The sequence below is a fragment of the Bubalus kerabau genome, chromosome 3 (genome assembly GCF_029407905.1).
Source record: "Bubalus kerabau isolate K-KA32 ecotype Philippines breed swamp buffalo chromosome 3, PCC_UOA_SB_1v2, whole genome shotgun sequence".
Classification (NCBI taxonomy): Eukaryota; Metazoa; Chordata; class Mammalia; order Artiodactyla; family Bovidae; genus Bubalus; species Bubalus kerabau.
In genome coordinates this window covers 103,083,958-103,102,722 of record NC_073626.1, presented here as the reverse complement: position 1 = coordinate 103,102,722, position 18,765 = coordinate 103,083,958, and the positions used below count along the sequence as shown (strand labels likewise).

Sequence of the window (18,765 nt, the reverse complement as noted above, 5' to 3'; positions counted from 1 at the left end):
AAAAATTGGAAAGGAAGAAATAAAAGTGATACTCAGATCAACTGGAACTCTCATTTACTTCTGATCAGAGTAAAAGTTGGTGCAGACCCTTTGAAAAACTCTTTGGAAAAAAGAGAAGTTACAACTGATACCACAAAAATACAAAGGATCATAAGAGACTACTACAAGCAACTATATGCCAACAAAATGGATGATCTGAATAAATGGAAAAATTCTTAGAAAGTTTATAATCTCCTAAGACTGAACCAAGAAGAAACAGAAAATATGAACAGACCAATTACAACTATTGAAATTGAACGGATTTAAAAATTCCCAACAAACCAAACTCCAATATAAAAGGGATTCACAAGGGAATTCTATCAAACATCTAGAGAAGAGTTAATACCTATTTGTCTGAAACTATTTCAAAAAATTCCAAAGGCAAGAACACTTCCATACTCATTCTATGAGGTCACCACCACCCTGATACCAAAACCAGACAGACATCACAAAAAAGGAGAATTACAGCCTTGTATCACTGATAAACATAGATACAAAAAATCCTCTACAAAAGAATAGCAAACCAAATCCAAAAAGTTGGATTTATCCCAGGGATGCAAGGATTTTTCCACATCCACAAATCAGTGTGATATACAACATCAACAAAATGAAGAATCCTAAAGAAAATCCTTAAGACACTACCAGAAAACTACTAGAGCTCAATGAATTTGGTAAAGTTGCTGGATACAAAATTAATGCAGAGAAATCTGTTGCATTTCTATCAATCAATGGAATAGTATCAAAAGTCCAGAAATAAACTCACACACCTATTAATTGACCTATGGTCAATTAATCTATGACAAAGGAGGCAAGAATATACAATGGAGAAAAGATAGTCTCTTCAGTAAGTGGTACAGGGAAAATTGAACAACTACATGTGAAAGGAATAAAATTAAAATGTTCTCTAATACTCAAAATGGATTAAAGGTCTAAATGTAAGACCAAATACTATAAAACTCTCAAAGGAAAACATAGGCAAAACACTCTTTGACATCAATTGCAGGAGTATTTTTTTGGATAAATTTCCTAGAGCAATGGAAATAAAAACAAAAATAATCAAATAGAACCTAATTAAACTTAAAGCTTTGGCACAGCAAAGGAAACCATAAACCAAAAGGCAATCTACAGAATGGAAGAAAATATTTGCAAATGATGCAACCAACAAGGTGTTAACTTCCAAAATATATGAACAGCTCATACACTCAATATCTAAAAAAAAATAAACTAATCAAAAATGGGCAGAAGATCTCAATAGACACTCTTCAAAGAAGACATACAGACAGCCAAAGGCACACAAAAAGATATTCAACATAGCTCATTATTAGAGAAATGCAAATCAAAACTACAATGAGGTATCATTTCACCATGGACAGAATGACCATCATCAAAACATCTACAAATAATAAATGCTGGAGAAGAGTATGGAGAAAAAGTCACCCACTTATGCTTTGGTGAGAATGTAAATTGGTATGGCTACTATGGAGAATAGTACGAAATTTTCCTTAAAAAACTAAAAATAGAGTGACCATATGATCCATCAGCCCCACTTCTGGGCATCTATGGAAAGAAAACTAATTCAAAATATACATTCACTCCAGTGTTCATTGCAGCACTATTTACAATAGCCAAGACATGGAAGCAACTTAAATGTCCACTGACAGATGAATTGGTAAAGATGCCGTACATACACATACACACACACACATATCCACAAAATGTAATACTACTGCAGCTGCTGCTAAGTCGCTTCAGTCGTGTCCAACTCTGTGCGACCCCATAGACGGCAGCCCACCAGGCTCCCCCATCCCTGGGATTCTCCAGGCAAGAACACAGGAATGGGTTGCCATTTCCTTCTCCAATGCATCAATGTGAAAAGTGAAAGTGAAGTCGCTCAGTCGTGTCCGACTCTTAGCGACCCCATGGACTTCTCAGCCATAAATAAGAATGAAATCATGCCATTTTCAGCAGAATAGATGGGCCTAGACATTAACATACTAAGTAACACAAGCCAGAGACAAATATCATATGATATTGTTTATATGAGGAATTTTTAAAAGATATGAATGAACTTACAAAACAGAAATACACCCATAGACATACAAAACAAACTTAGAGTTATTTCCTATGAGAAAAGCAGGGGAGAGATAAATTAGGGCTTTAGGATTAATATATATACACTACCTTACATAAAATAGATAACAAACAAGGACCTACTGCATACCTCAGAAAACTATACTCAATATTCTGTAATAACCTATAAGGGAAAAGAATCTGAAAAAGCACATACACACATCTATTTCTACTGATATGCCTGAATCAGTTCGATGTACACCAGAAACTAATATATTTTCAATCAACTATAGATCAATAAAAAATTAATGTAAAAAAATTGAAAATCAATCCATGTTTTAATACATAAATAGAAAACAAGGTGAAAAATAATATCTCCAGTAGATGAAGAAAATTTGTCTGATAAAATTCAACCCTGATTCATGATAAAAAGTTATATTCGACACTTCTCAGTTGTGCTAGAACTCTAGCAAGTGCTATAAAACATGAAAAAAAATGGAGAGGAAGAAATAAAGGTGATATTATTCCAGATCAACTGGAACTCTCATTTACTTCTGGTCACAATATAAGTTGTTATCATAGAACTCTTCTAAACTCTTTGGAAATACCCACCAAAACTAAATAAACGGAGACCATGCAACTGAATAATTCTATCCCTTCTAGTTATACTCCCAATAGATTCTCCAAATGACATTTATAAGAATGTTTATAGAATACATTTTTAATAGTAATACCTGGACAAATTGCTCAATTGTTCATGAATGGATAAATAGTGGTATAGTCACATAATGGAATACTATATAATAATGAGAATAAACAAATGGCAATGGCATAGCAAAACGGATGGCTCTCAAAACAATGTAAAATGAAAGAATATATACACGAAGGGTACATACTGTATAATTCTAGACACATGCAGCTTAAAAACCTGCAAAATTAACCTATGATATTAGAAAACAATATGTTATCATCAGGGTGAAGTTGAATGGACAATTACAAAGGTTAAAACAGTAACTTAAAAGAGAAACCTCTTGGATGGCACCTTAACTAAATGATCAAAGTTTACCAAATAATAACAACATGTTGCCTCTGGATATGACTTATTAAAAATGGATATATCACTTCTGTGTTCTTTCATCAAAAAAGCAAAGCCTGAAACTAATGTTAAGGAAACATCAAGTAAACTGTAAGGGATATTCTACAAAATGCTGTAAAAAAAAAAAAGTGAATTAGGAAAAAAAAAAAGGCTGGGTGAGGAAATATTAGACACAGCAAAATGAGAAGAAGATGATTACTAAATGTTATGTATTGAACACTGGATCAGGGGATGATAGAATGGGCTACAAAGGACATTTTGGGAACAATTAATTTATATGTGACTATGGATTAGATAATAATGTATCAAATTAAAATGCTAATTTTTATAATATGTTTTTATCTGAGAGAAGGCCCATTTTCCTAAGACATACATACTGAAATATTTAGGGGAAAGGAAATATGATGTTTCTAATACATATTAGAAAAAATATTCCTGTATGCACATATATTTGCACAAATTTGTACTCGTAGCTCAGATGGTAAAGAATCTGCCTGCAATGCAGGAGACCCAGGTTCAAAACCTGGGTCAGGAAGATCTCCTGGAGAAAAGAATGGCAACCCACTTCAGTATTTTTGCCTGGAGTACCCCATGGACAGAGGAGCCTGGCAGGCTGCAGTCCATGGGGTTGTAAGAGTTGGACATGATTTAGCAACTAAATCACCACCATACAGAGAAAATGATGAAGAAAATGGGGAAAATATAAATGATTTTTAAATCTGGGTAAAAAAATGTTGCGGGAGTTCCTTGGATTATTTTCAACTCTCCTGTCAATTTGATATGTCAGATAAAAAAGATTGAGGGGTGTAGAGCTTTATTAATCTTCTGCAGGTTCCTGTGGATGGAGAAATCAGGTTTCAGAGAATTTTTAAAGGGCCAGAAAAGTGACCATTCAGAATACAATTATGATAATGTTAAAGAAGGCCAACTCATGTTAACCAAGCTCCTAAGACACTGATACATCAAGTAGAATGCCAGTTTATTAATTTAACAACAACAGCAACAACAAATGATACTGCTAAATGGGATGTAAGACTTGCATGAGCATAGCTGTTACATTTTTCTTCTTGGCAGATATAGATGGAAAATCAATTATCAGAGGACTGCTTTGTGAGCACGGTTCAGAGCATGCAGAGTGGATGAGCACATCAGGTGCTTAATATTCAGGTACTGAAAAGTCTGATGCATCTGTTTCTACAAACATTCTTTTTAACAAGGAGACATTTTACTTCTAAACTGCTTTTCTTTTTGCCTAGAGTTAACTACACATTACACTTGATGATACAATTAAACTCAGTGTCAGGAGAGTCTTACTTAAATCTAGCCTACAGAATATATATATATGGCTCTTGTCCAGTCTGGAAAATCAGGACTTATTTTCATGGTTGCTAAGAACGCCCTCATATTTTTTTTATTAACACAAGTAGAAGAAACAAAGTCAAATGTGAAAGCTTGAACTGATGAGTTTTTTGGCAGGACATTTTCACTAAATACAGAATTCTGGGCTGACATTTTCTTCCCATACTTTAAAATTTTAGTTTGTCTTCTGATCTTCATTGTTTCTGAAGATTTGTCAGCCATCTTTCACATTGGTTTTGCTCTGTATATAAAGTATTATTCTATGGCTCCTTTCAAGATAATCTTTTTATTTAAATCACATTTAGTAATACATTAAGTAAATTGTTCTTGCAACTTACAGTAAATATACTAAGTTAAGAATCTCTCTAAAAATTCCATTAATATGACTCCCATATTTGTATTATATCCAAGTAATTCTAAAAATATTTTAGGTCACTTATATACCAAAGTCACAGAACATTTAAGACATGTTCTATATTTAAATAGCCAATATGGTAACAGTATACCTTTTGTGAGAATGCACAACTGAACTGTTGGTTGTACAAAACTTAAATATGTACCCTATAGACACTGATGCCCATTTGCCTGCCAAGTCACTTCAGTCGTGTCCGACTCTGTGAGACCCCATGGACTGCAGCCTACCAGGCTTCTCTGTCCATGGGATTCTCCAGGCAAGAACTCTGGAGTGGGTTGCCATTTCCTTCTCCGATGCATGAAAGTGGAAAGTGAAAGTGAAGTCACTTAGTCGTGTCTGACTCTTAGCGACCCCATAGACTGCAGCCCACCAGGCTCCTCCATCCATGGGATTTTCCAGGCAAGAGTACTGGAGTGGGGTGCCATTGCCTTCTCCCTGATGCCCATCAGCAGCATACAATCAAATTACAGACTCAGATGTCTAGCTGGAATTGTGGAAAATTCAAATATGTAAGTGATATAGGAGACATTACAAATTACTAACACAATATTTAGCTTATATGTTACAAACATCAGTACACATGTGAAGTTGCCAGACAGACAGATACTTATGGTATTGTATTAAAAATCCTGCTGCTTAGTAATATGAGTTTCTGCCTATATTTTGAACTCCAAGTAGGATGTAACTGTTCCTAACCAAAAGGGTTTTTTTCTTTCTATTCTATTCCTATTCTACTGATTTACACCAATACTGTAATTACTCATTGATGAAATTTGATAGTAACTCTTGAAATTAACCAATGTAAGCTCAAGTTTCTGGCTTTCCTATCTGTAAACAAGGTATACCACTACATTCATTTAGATTTTATTCCATTTCTGTCAGCATGGTCTTTTTTTTTTTTTTCATTGTACAGGTCTTTTAAATATGCCAACACAGAATTCTACATTTAGTGAAAATATTTTGCAAAAAAAAAGAAAAGAAAACTTATTTCAAATTTTCACCTTTGACTTTGTTAAATAATGTGTTCTCAGGTCTTTCATGTTTTTCTACCAAAAATGGTATTGTCATTTCTTTGCTTTCAAGATTTCTTTGAACTTGTTTAATTTTTACTCAAGTGTAATTTGAACCTTTTAATATCCTACAGAAGCCCTTAATTGACCAAATCTCTTGATTCTATATGATGGAAACTCCCCACTTTGTGTGGCTCTGGAAATTATTTGATTTACAGTTCCTCTATATTTGTTGTCTCACAAGGTTTCACACACATCCATCACCATTCAGCAAGAGATTGAAGGCAAGTCTATGAATATTTCAAGAACTTTTTCTTTTCATGGTTTCTAACTCTTTGGACTGCAAGGAGATCCAATCAATCCATCCTAAAGGAAATTAGGAAGGACTGATGTTGAAGCTAACACTCCAATATTTTGGCCACCTGATACAAAGAGCTGACTCATTTGAAAAGACCCTGATGCTGGGAAAGATTGAAAGCAGGAGAAGGGGACAACAGATGATGAGATGGTTGGATGGCATCACTGACTCAATGGACTTGAGTTTGAGTAAACTCTGGGAGTTGGTGATGGACAGGGAGACCTGGCATGCTCCAGTCCATGGGGTCACAGAGTCAGACACGACTGAGTGAATGAACTGAACTTTTTGATACTGTTATGCAAATTCAAGCTGATTCAACCTCTTCAAATTCCTATCTCCTTACCTCCTGAACTGGCCCCCTTGCTTTGATTCTGAAAGTAATTCCATCTAGAAAGCCAGAAATACCTCACATGTTTCCTTCTCTTAGAGCTCACAGTTCTGTATAGTCTGTTGTCCAGCATCTAAAATCAGTTCTTGTGTGTTTTGTCTAATTTTCTAGTTGTTTCCAGTGGTGAGGCAAGACTAATGCTACTTAGCCCATCAGAGCAGAAATAGAATTCTAAAAAATGTTAATGTATGTAAAAATGTTAATTCTATATAACCTAGGATCTTTCAAGTACCAGAGAGATTATAAACTTTTCTCAATTTTCAGCCCCATGGAAAGAAAGAATAAATATGATTGAATCTTCAACATTTAAGACTTTTTACTTCACTACCAAATGCTGATATTTTTTCCTCACTATCACTTACTTGATTTTCCTGGCCTATTCTTTCTTGATGGTGTCTTTCAAACCTTCTACCCCATGCCCCTAAGCCCGAGGCCAGGGGCGGTGGCCGGGAGGACCAACCCCACGTCCAAGGAGCCGTGGCTGCACGGGCGCAGGAGGGCCTAGAGGAGCTATCCCACGTTGAAGGTCAGGAAAGGTGGCGGTGAGGAGATACCCCTCGTCCAAGGTAAGGAGCAATGACTAAGCTTTGCTGGAGCAGCTGTGAAGAGATACCCCACGAACAAGGTAAGAGAAACTCAGGTAAGATGGTAGGTGTTGCAAGAGGGCATCAGAGGGCAAACACACTGAAACCATACTCACAGAAAACTAGTCAATCTAATCACACTAGGATCACAGCCTTGTCTAACTCAATGAAACTAAGCCATGCCTGTGGGGCAACCCAAGATGGGCGGGTCATGGTGGAGAGATCTGACAGAATGTGGTCCACTGGAGAAGGGAATGGCAAACCACTTCAGTATTCTTGCCTTGAGAACCCCATGAACAGTATGAAAGGCAAAATGATAGGATACTGAAAGAGAAACTCCCCAGGTCAGTAGGTGCCCAATATGCTACTGGAAATCAGTGGAGAAATAACTCCAGGAAGAATGAAGGGATGGAGTCAAAGCAAAAAGAATACCCAGCTGTGAATGTGACTGGTGATATAAGCAAGGTCCAATGCTGTAAAGAGCAATATTGCATAGGAACCTGGAAAGTTATGTCCATGAATCAAGGCAAATTGGAAGTGGTCAAACAAGAGATGGCAAGAGTGAATGTCGACATTCTAGGAATCAGCGAACTGAAATGGTCTGGAATGGGTGAATTTAACTCAGATGACCATTATATCTACTACTGCGGGCAGGAATCCCTCAGAAGAAATGGAGTGGCCATCATGGTCAACAAAAGAGTCCGAAATGCAGTACTTGGATGCAATCTCAAAAACGACAGAATGATCTTTGTTCGTTTCCAAGGCAAACCATTCAAAATCAGAGTAATCCAAGTCTATGCCCCAACCAGTAACGCTGCAGAAGCTGAAGTTGAACGGTTCTATGAAGACCTACAAGACCTTTTAGAGCTAACACCCAAAAAAGATGTCCTTTTCATTATAGGGGACTGGAATGCAAAAGTAGAAGTCAAGAAACACCTGGAGTAACAGGCAAATTTGGCCTTGGAATACGGAATGAAGCAGGGCAAAGACTAATAGAGTTTTGCCAAGAAAACGCTCTGGTCCTAACAAACACCCTCTTCCAACAACACAAGAGAAGATTCTATACATGGACATCACCAGATGGTCAACACGAAAATCAGATTGATTATATTCTTGGCAGCCAAAGATGGAGAAGCTCTATACAGTCAGCAAAAACAAGAGCAGGAGCTGACTGTGCCTCAGACCATGAACTCGTTATTGCCAAATTCAGACTTAAATTGAAGAAAGTAGGGAAAACCACTAGACCATTCAGGTATGACCTAAATCAAATCCCTTATGATTATACAGTGGAAGTGAGAAATAGATTTAAGGGCCTAGATCTGATAGATAGAGTGCCTGATGAACTATGGAATGAGGTTCGTGACACTGTACAGGAGACAGGGATCAAGACCATCCCCATGGAAAAGAAATTCAAAAAAGTAAAATGGCTGTCTGGGGAGGCCTTATAAATAGCTGTGAAAAGAAGATAAGTGAAAAGCAAAGGAGAAAAGGAAAGATATAAACATCTGAATGCAGAGTTCCAAAGAATAGCAAGAAGAGGTAAGAAAGACTTCTTCTGCGATCAATGCAAAGAAATAGAGGAAAACAACAGAATGGGAAAGACTAGGGATCTCTTCAGGAAAATCACAGATACCAAAGAAACATTTCATGCAAAGATGGGCTCGAAAAAGAACAGAATGGTATGGACCTAACAGAAGCAGAAGACATTAAGAAGAGATGGCAAGAATACACAAAAGAACTGTACAAAAAAGATCTTCACGACCCAGATAATCACGATTGTGTGATCACTGACCTAGAGCCAGACATCCTGGAATGTGAAGTCAAGTGGGCCTTAGAAAGCATCACTACGAACAAAGCTAGTGGAGGTGATGGAATTCCAGTTGAGCTCTTTCAAATCCTGAAAGATGATGCTGTGAAAGTGCTGCACTCAATATGCCAGCAAATTTGGAAAACTCAGCAGTGGCCACAGGCCTGGAAAAGGTCAGTTTTCATTCTAATCCCAAAGAAACTCAATGCCAAAGAATGCTCAAACTACCCCACAATTGCACTCATCTAATAGCCGATAAAGTAATGCTCAAAATTCTCCAAGCCAGGCTTCAGCAATACATAAACTGTGAACTTCCTGATGTTCAAGCTGGTTTTAGAAAAGGCGAGGAACCAGAGATCAAATTGCCAACATCCGCTAGATCATCGAAAAAGCAAGAGTTCCAGAAAAATATCTATTTCTGCTTTATTGACTATGCCAAAGCCTTTGACTGTGTGGATCACGATAAACTGTGGAATATTCTGAAAGAGATGGGAATACCAGACCACCTGATCTGCCTCTTGAGAAATTTGTATGCAGGTCAGGAAACAACAGGTAGAACTGGACATGGAACAACACACTGGTTCCAAATAGGAAAAGGAGTACGTCAAGGCTGTATATTGTCACCCTGCTTATTTAACTTCTATGCAGAGTACATCATGAGAAACGCTGGACTGGAAGAAACACAAGCTGGAATCAAGATTGCTGGGAGAAATATCAATAACCTCAGATATGCAAATGACACCACCCTTATGGCAGAAAGTGAAGAGGAACTAAAAAGCCTCTTGATGAAGGTGAAAGTAGAGAGTGAAAAAGTTGGCTTAAAGCTCAACATTCAGAAAACAAAGATCATGGCATCTGGTCCCATCACTTCATGGGAAATAGATGGGGAAACAGTGGAAACAGTGTCAGACTTTATTTTTCTAGGCTCCAAAATCACTACAGATAGTGACTGCAGCCATGAAATTAAAAGATGCTTACTCCTTGGAAGGAAAGTTATGACCAACCTAGAGAGCATATTCAAAAGCAGAGACATTACTTTGCCAACAAAGTTTCGTCTAGTCAAGGCTATGGTTTTTCCTGTGGTCATGTATGGATGTGAGAGTTGGACTGTGAAGAAGGCTGAGCGCTGAAAAATTGATGCTTTTGAACTGTGGTGTTGAAGAAGACTCTTGAGAGTCCCTTGGACTGCAAGGAGATCCAACCAGTCCATTCTGAAGGAGATCAGCCCTGGGATTTCTTTGGAAGAAATGATGCTAAAGCTGGAACTCCAGTACTTTGGCCACCTCATGCGAAGAGTTGACTCATTGGAAAAGACTCTGATGTTGGGAGGGATTGGGGGCAAGAGGAGAAGGGGATGACAGAGGATGAGATGGCTGGATGGCATCACTGACTCAATGCAGGTGAGTCTCAGTGAACTCTGGGAGTTGGTGATGGACAGGGAAGCCTGGCGTGCTGCAATTCATGGGGTCGCAAAGAGTCGGACACAACTGAGCGACTGATCTGATCTGATCTCTGAACTTCCTTTTCCACCCTCACTTTAAACATAGCCATCTTGGGCAATTGCCATGATCTCCTAACTGTTGTTCTTTACTCACATTCTGCTTTTACCATATAAAAAGTAATTTCAAAATTATAATTTTTTTGGTATTCTTCAAATACCACTTTCATCTTAGCATTAGCACATTCAATCTCATCAACAAGCTAGACTGGCTTTGTGGGCTACTATTGGGTTGGCAGAGTACATCACGTGAAATGCTGGTCTGGATGAAGCACAAGCTGGAATCAAGATTCCAGGAGAAATATCAACAATCTCAGATATGCAGATGATACCACACTAATGGCAGAAAATGAAAAGGAACCAAAGAGCCTCTTGATAAAAGTGAAAGAGGAAAGTGAGGAAGCTAGCTTAAAACTCAACACTCAAAAAACTAAGATCATAGCATCCAATCCCATCACTTCATGGCAAATAGATGGAGAAACAATGGAAACAGAGAGACTTTATTTTCCTGAGCTCCAAAATCACTGCAGATAGTGACTACGGCCATGAAATAAAAAGACCATTGCTCCTTAGAAGAAGAGCTATGACCAACCTAGACAATATTAAAAAAGCAGAGACATTACTTTGCCAACAAAGGTCCATCTAGTCAAAGATCCTTCTGGTCTAGACTACAGTTTTTCCAGTAGTCATGTATGGATGTGAGAGTTGGACCATAAAGAAAGGTGTTGGAGAAGACTCTTGAGAGTTCCTTGGACTGCAGAGAGATCAAACCAGTCAATGGAAGGACTGATGCTGAAGCTGAAACTCCAATACTTTGGCCACCTGATGCAAAGAACTGACTCATTGGAAAAGACCTTGATGCTGGGAAAGATTTTAGGCTGGAGGAGAAGGGGACGACAGAGAATGACATGGTTGGATGGCATCACCAACCCAATGGACATGAGTTTGAGCAAGCTCCAGGAGTTGGTGATGGACAGGGAAGCCTGGCATGCTGTAGTCCAAGGGGTTGCAAAGAGTTGGACATGACTGAGCAAGTGAACTGAACTGAACTGACTGGGTTGGCCAAAAGGTTTGTTTGGGTTTTTCTGTAACATCTTATGGAAAAGCTCGAATGAACTTTTTGGCCAACCCAATATTTCAAACATCATCTGCCTATCCCATCACAGAATGTAGATATGTAGAGCATAATTTAGCAAGCAGGACTAGCAGTCATTTACTCCAGTTATTCATTCAGTGTTTCCAATATACCAAGTACTTTGTTATACACTGGAGATCCAAAACTAAGAATTTGGCAGGGGACCCAAATAAATCAGTATTTTATATATATTGTGATAGTATAAAGATAAAAATATTCAAAGTTTTACCACCCTATATGTAATCTTCTGTGAAAGCTTTCTAGCATTAATGGCTATGCTCAATCTTAAAATATGATTAACAGTGGAAAGGGCATCACAGGCAATGAAAATAGCAAGAGAACAGGGACACAGAAGGGAGATACAGCATGACGTAAGTGGAAACTGCAGACAGTTTATATATATCATGAGAGTTAAGTCAAAGGCATGGGGCAGAATATATAGCCAGAGTATAGCCAGAAGAATGTTAACAGAACCAATTATTTACTATATTTCAAAGCTTGGATTTTTAACAACCTGCTAAAGGAAGTTTATTCAAGGAAGTGATGTATTCAGATTTTTGTTTTAGAAAAAGAGATTCTGGATATTTTATTGAAGATTAATTTCATGGAACAAGGGGGGAAGCAGGTCAGTTTTTAAGTGAGAGTCTAAGCAAGTGATGCAAAGTCTGAACTCTGCTAGTTGCAATGACGATAAAGAGGAAAGAATGATGGAACACAACACTGTGTAATGATTTGTAGGACATGAGGGGTGAAAGTATAACTGAAGTATCTAGGGTGACTTCCTTTCTAGATTTAGTAGCAACTGACTGGATAATTGTATCATCTACCTCAGATGACACAATTAACACAAAAAGAAGAGCATACTGAAGGGTGGTTTAAAAATTGATTACTTCAAGTTTGTTTATCTGGACTGCTGAGGCACCTATGAGATACCCAGGTGAAAACATCTCCAGGGTGATTAGATATAAACCCAAAGTATATTTATAAAAACTTAAAAACTGTCATCCACAGAGTAGGTGGCTGAAACCATGAGAGAGTAAAATGCCCAAGAGACAATGTGTGAAGTGAAAGAGAAAAGCATCAGCATTCAGAGATCAGGCAAAGGCATGGCAGCACAATGTTTCAGTTGAGGTAAAAATAACTTAGCTGTAAAACCTCATTCATTTATCACTCCGCATTCTCCTGAGGTAAGGGGCATAAAATACATACTTAAGCCTATATTGGCTTTATCCCACCATGTCATAGGTAGAGCATCCACTGATACCCTTGAAAACTCAGGGACTTGAGGTGTACTTCTAATCATTTCAATTTTACACTCATTATTCATCCCTAAAACTGCAAAATTCTTGTCTCAAATTCTTAGTGGTCTGTTTAAATGTCCCCTCTCATGATTTGATGTGGAGTGGGAACACTCCACAGTCTTTCCTCTTGGGAAAAGATGTGACTCAAAACATGGTGAGGACTTGGAGATGTTCAACTGATTCTTGTCCTCCTTTGGAACTGATTCTCACCTCCTTTATCATGTAATATATAGTTTTTCTTAGTACCTGTTGTAACAGCTGCTATAACATCAAAGTACACATCTGTCTCTCCCAGAGAAGCATGAGTTCCTAAATGAGAAGAGTGAATTTTTCTTTTTTTTTTTTTTGTACCCCCAGTTTTTAGCACAAGGTAAGAAAACTGAGAAAACAGTAATGATAAAATGAGCAACTGATAAATTGAGCATCTAGGAGTGAAGCAATGGCATATGAATAGAGTATGATATCTGGTATCCTGTTTGGTAGATTCAAAACCCCCATTGATGAAAAAGCATTTTTATTATTTGGGGCAGAGAGACTGTATCTCTCAAATTCAGAGTTTAAATTGTGTTAATAGAGATATATCTTTTAATTCAATGTTTGAAGCTGAAATGGATGGATCCCTAAGGAAAACTTCAAAATGTAACCAAGCAGGACCCTATGGGGCCTTCCCCCATATCTTCTACTTTAGTTTTTGGGCTTCCCAGGTGGCTTAGTGGTTAAGAATCCAGCTGCCAATGCAAGACTCGGATTCAATTCCTGGGTCAGGAAGATCCCCTGAAGAAGGAAATGGCAACCTGCTCCAGTGTTCTTGTCTGGGAAATCCCATGGACAGAGGAACCTGGTGGGTTACAATCCATGGGGTTGCAAAGAGTGGGCCATGAATGAGTGACCCAGCACAGAAGTACCCAGATAATAGTATCTGATGCAAATTTCCTAAATTGTTTTGCAGATGTGAAACTCCCTCCCCCATACACACACCAAATGGAAGATAGTAACTACTTGATGATCAAGAACATCTAGCCTTAGGCCTCCTGCAGCCTAAGAACTGATATAATTAACCCCTGTGACATTGTCCTGTTCCCTCAATAGCCAATCAGAGAACTGAGCAGGATCTGATCTTGTACCCTGTGACTCTCCCCCCACCTCACCTTTTAAAATGCTTTGCCAAAACCCTTCAGTTTGTTTGGCCTCACTGTGAGTCTGGCACACAAACTTGCATTAACAAAAACTCAGATTTATGAATGGACATTACAAAAAGGGATATGAGCTCAGAGTTGAAAAGGGTGATGGTAGTAATTATACTAGATGAAAAAAATTCATTTGCTTTTCAAGGCATAATTCCAAGAGTCACTCTTGAACATAGGTTTTTGTTTTACTATAAAAGGAGATCTTTACAGATTCTTGAGTAAAATTTTTTCAAACAAATCCTTATCTAGGTATCTAGAATCTATCTTTAAATAAATGCTTTGAAATACTGGACCATGTCAAGGGAAAAATATTAGGCAGTATAAGCCTTATTTAGTGAACAAGTAAACAAATGTTATTCCTAAATTCAATTCCCTTCTAAATTTCTAGACTACCACAGACATGAATGCAGCCTGCTTTTTCACAACTAAACCCTGAAATAATGATATCTTATTCAAGAGACCAACATAGTTCATTTTTCATTCTGATGGGTATCTCATTTATTAAGCACAGAATTCACGGTGCTCCAGTGCCAAGAATTCCTAAGCAACAGAACATATGTAGGCGGATGTGGTGTTTGCATATTCACACAATATGACATTTACACCAAGATCAGAAGTATATTATTGCTGAAAGAGGGTAACAGTAACCGAACAAGAGGTAGTAATATTCTTTTATTTTATAAGATACCATTCACAGAAGTTAACTCCATGATCTTAACAAATAACCCTCTCCTAGAGAACACAAGTGAATCCAGAGGCACATTCACATCTCCCCACATTTAGTTTCTCCTAAATGCTAGAAAGGAAAACATACTGTTTAAAGCAATTTTTGTGCCTTCTATAGTGTAACACCTAGTACAGTGTGAATACGGGAACTGCCTATCAGCCTGAGCAGAATACTAACTGTTTTACAGCATCAACATTAGGAAATATTCTGTTCTACTCAAGACATTTCCCTAGGGACCCAAAACTTGGCAACTTTCTCTGATAGGCAGCTACTTCTGTTCCCATGCTGTCTCTCTGCTGAATACAGGAACCAAAGATGAAGACAAGGTTCAATGTCGGGTTAAAAGTGACTGTTTCCTCACGGGGGGCGGGGGGAAGTAAATGCCCAATGCCAGACAATACGTGCATCAGCCCAGTTCAAACTGATGAGTGGTGTAAGGCAGTGACCTCAAAGCCATGTCCCTTTGAGGCAACCACCCACATGCCCATTTCAGTTTCACAACTTTTAACACAATTAAAATACAGACTAAGTGAATGAGGGAAAGTTTTCTAAGGAAAATCCCCAAAGCAGTCAACAAAATGGATCACTCTGTAAGTATTATCAATAATCGTTAGTGAAACATAATATACAGGTTAAAATTCTAAGTTTAACAATAGGTATGTGTGTGTGCTAATTGGCTTCAGTCATATCCGATTTTTGCAACCCCATGGACTGTAGCCTGCCAGGCTCCTCTATCCATGCAATTCTCCAGGCAAGAATACTGGAGTGTGTTGCCATGCACTCCTCCAGGGGATCTTCCCAACCTAGGGGTCGAACCCATATCCGTTATGTCTCCAGCATTGGCAGGTAGGTTCTTTACTACTAGCACCACTTGGGAAGCCCAGCAATAGGTGTACATATCCTTAAAACATCAAATGTTCCTTCACTTCTTTTTTTAATGTCCTCAATTGATACTTTTCATGGTTTCTTGATGGACATCATTAGATTTCTAGAGAGAAGAGTTTCCCCTTTTTGTGGCAGTATTTTGCTACAATGATTCCTTCACTAAACTTGCTTTTAAAAGGTTGTTGGGACTTCCAGGGTTGTCCAGTAGTTAAGAATCCACCGGCCAATCCAGGGACAAGAGTTGGATCCATGGACCAGGAAGATCCCATAGGCCACAGGGCAACTAAACTCACACACCACAACTACTGTGCCCTACCGCTGGTGCTCCACAAGAGAGGACACTGTAGCGAGAAGCCCTCACACCACAATGAAGAATAGGCCCCACTCACTGCAACTAGAGAAAGCCAGCACGGAGCAACAAAGACCCACTGAAACCAAAAAAAAAAAAAAAAAAAGTTAAATGTTCTTGGAAGAAATACAACCCTCCTCCCTACCTACCCAGTGAACAGATTTTTATCATGACTTTTTATAATTTGCTTAAAGATTTAAATATGCCAGCTACATCTCTTGAGGGATCATTCCCTGTTCATAACCCTCAGAGAAACTGCAGGTAACTATTGAGGGCAGCTAGGAAAGCAAGCTTTTTTCCTGTGCAAGGAAGATTTGATGTTCATTATAAGCATGTTACTATCCTGTTAGTACACTAGGCCCTAAACTGCAGTTTACAAAAGGAATAAGAAAATAAAAACCTATCAACAATCGCTGACAATTTTTTTTTCAAAGCTCTGTATGTTTTCAAATCACAATAGTCTGTTGACAACACCCCTATCTGTAGAAATTTCCATCAGTATGGCAGGAATATGGTAGCTATCATCACATGGAAAGCTGAATAGTTACTGGAATTTGTTAGAATGAATAGAATAGAATAGCTCCTTGTAAATACTTTCACCACGTACTCCTTGTTATTTGAATTGATTTCTACAGTTGGGAATAGTGGACCTATAGAAGGATCTCTCATCTCTCCAGAATTGAGACGGACTTTACAAAATTTTATCGCTTCCCAGGTGGCACAGTGGTAAGGAATCCTCCTGCCAATGTAGAGCAAGCAAAAGATGTGGGTTCCATACCTGGGTTGGGAAGATCCCCTGGAGTGGAAAATGGCAACCCACTCAAATATTCTTGCCTGGAAAATCCCATGGACAGAAGGAGCCTGGCGGGTTGCAATCCATGGGGTCTCAAAGAGTCAGACACAACTGAGCACATACCACAGTTCTTATCATATAAAAATGTTCAATATATATGAATTTGCTTTTCAGATTATTTTTAAGTAGTAAACGGAACAAATTTCAAATAAAGACCCCCCACCCCCCGCTAGAAAGGGAAGAGAGCCAAAGTATAATTAAACTACTCTTAGAAAAATATTTCTATTTTCCAGTTAAATCTCCAGACATGTTCAATAAAATGATGATATAATAATAATACAGGCCCTCAGTTCCCCTAAATAAAGAGTACAAATAAGTAAAAAGGGCTATTTGTGACAGACTTACCTGGACCGCTTATTTCTGGGAAAGCTTCAGCAGAGATTTCCTTAGTAGAAGTTGCAAAGATGAGGCCTAAGTGTCTGCATTTTTAACAAGCATCTACCAACATTTGACAACAACAAGCTACCATTTTGATTCACCTTAAGTTTGGAAAAACACTTGCTAAAAACTTGGAAACCAGAAATTAATCTTATCACTTAAATTATTCTAATACTAATCACTTGAATTTAGATTCACTAGCCCTTCTGTATCTTTACCCCCTGCAGTAGCGGAGAGAGCTTCCGTGTTACTCAGGTCTCCCACTTGGGGAAGAGAAGCTTGATTTTTTTTCCTTCTCCAACCAGCGAAAACATCATTCAGGAAACTCTCTCCCCAGGAGCCACCTTTCCTTGAAGCTCTGGCATTGCCAGCTCACTTGCAACTTGTTAAAAATGCAAATTACTGAGCCCCTCTGCTGACCTCTAGAATCAGAAACTGTGGAGCTGGGCCTAATAACCTTTGGTTAAAGGAGTCTTCCAGCTATTACCAAATGGGCCGATTTTTGAGAAGCACTGCTACGTAAGTTGGAGAAGGCAATGGCAACCCACTCCAGTACTCTTGTCTGGAAAATCCCATGGATGGAGGAGCCTGGTGGACTGCAGTCCATGGGGTTGCTAAGAGTCAGACAACACTGAGCGACTTCACTTTCACTTTTCACTTTCATGCATTGGAGAAGGAAATGGCAACCCACTCCAGTGTTCCTGCCTGGAGAATCCCAGGGATGGGGGAGCCTGGTGGGCTGCCGTCTATGGGGTCGCACAGAGTTGGACAGGACTGAAGCTACTTAGCAGCAGCAGCTACATAAGTACTTTGTAGGAGACAATGTATCTATCTACATTAATTCCCGTGTCATCTCTCACAGACTACCTTTGCATTTTTACAAAGACCTTCCAAGCTGAAGTAAGCAGTAAACAATTAGAGAGGAGTTCAGGAACCACAGAAACTAAAAGGGAGCTACTCTGGATCACAGCTTTTAAATAAATTTGTGCTTGAAAGCACGGCCAAGAGAAATAGGCATCAACCCTTATTTACATTGAAATCACATTGGTGTTCTGACTTTGTTTCTGATTTTACCTTAAAATAATGTAATTTCTGGGGCCAGGAATGCCCCAGGTGAATCTAATAAGGGTCTCCTAAATCCATCCTCTCACACTTTAGCCCACATCAGAATCACATGGATGGATTGTTACACTATGAGGACAGCCTCCCTCACCCCACCCCCAGGTTTGGAGTCAATAGGTCTAGGGTAGGGCAGAGAATCTGCATTTCTAAACACTGTTTTGGGGCTGGTTCTAGGAGCAAAATCTGAGAACTGCTGTAGTGACC

At 38.6% G+C, this 18,765-nt stretch overlaps 1 long non-coding RNA gene across 2 annotated transcripts in view; it reads right to left on the bottom strand.

The window, feature by feature from the left end:
* Nucleotides 1-18,452, bottom strand: part of LOC129646461 (uncharacterized) — a 160,147-nt gene extending 141,695 nt beyond the window's left edge. Inside the window, exon 1 of one of the 2 annotated variants that reach the window (XR_008711935.1) lies at nt 17,407-18,452. This is a non-coding gene — a long non-coding RNA (uncharacterized LOC129646461). The remainder of the gene's footprint in view (nt 1-17,406) is intronic. The other variant, XR_008711934.1, reaches the window with a different exon arrangement.
* Between the last annotated feature and the right edge of the window lie 313 nt (nt 18,453-18,765).